A 295-nucleotide genomic window follows, 5' to 3' on the forward strand; every position below is an offset into this window, starting at 1 on the left:
ATTCTTATACCTCTTACTACTGAGCAGGATTCCTAGGTCCTCTGAGAAAGGTCGCGGGTCACTAAACATCACAGGTGTCTTTGCTCTTTGGCATTATTCCACCATGATTTTCCCATCTGTAGATGGGGCTGGAATATACAGCTTAGATGGCTAGAAAGTGGTTTACAGACACTCGCCAGCTACCCACAACACCCGTCACAGGATCTTAAGACTTCTGGTGAGTGGAACACAGCTTCTGCTCCAATCCAATTGCGCGCGGGACCTGAGACTGCATTAGTTAGGGAAGCAGAAACCG

Source organism: Mus caroli, chromosome 5 (genome assembly GCF_900094665.2).
Source record: "Mus caroli chromosome 5, CAROLI_EIJ_v1.1, whole genome shotgun sequence".
Taxonomy (NCBI): Eukaryota; Metazoa; Chordata; class Mammalia; order Rodentia; family Muridae; genus Mus; species Mus caroli.